This window comes from Egretta garzetta, unplaced genomic scaffold (assembly GCF_000687185.1).
Source record: "Egretta garzetta isolate BGI_Z169 unplaced genomic scaffold, ASM68718v1 scaffold287, whole genome shotgun sequence".
NCBI classification, from domain to species: domain Eukaryota; kingdom Metazoa; phylum Chordata; class Aves; order Pelecaniformes; family Ardeidae; genus Egretta; species Egretta garzetta.
In genome coordinates this window covers 4,883,438-4,883,868 of record NW_009260435.1, presented here as the reverse complement: position 1 = coordinate 4,883,868, position 431 = coordinate 4,883,438, and positions in this window count along the sequence as shown.

Below are 431 nucleotides of genomic sequence, written 5' to 3'. Positions count from 1 at the left end.
CTCCCGCCCCCGCGGCGCTCCCGCAGCCGGCTCTCAGGCGGAGAGAGGAGGAGTAAGAACGCAGCGCCGAGCACCGGGGACGCTCCTAGGGCAGCGGACAGAGACCTTGCAAAACGAGGTTTTCACGGAAAAGCGCTTTTTGATCCGCGCTCGGCGGCCCCCTGCGGGCGCGGCTGGGGGGGGCTGCCCTCGCAGGGGTTGGCCAAAGCCACCCGGACAGCAAGCAGCCCTTCGGCCTTCCCCTGCTTCCAGTTTCTTCTGACTAATAGCTATTTACAGAGCCGTCCCGAAGTACTTCGAGATTAACTAGCAAACCCAGGACAAAAGCAGAATTGTCTCATGCTTCTTTTCTTCTCGAGGTCCTGGCACTTTTCCAGTATTAGAGGAGTAGGAAGTGGGGATTGACGTTTTTCAAGCTCATTTGAAAAGAA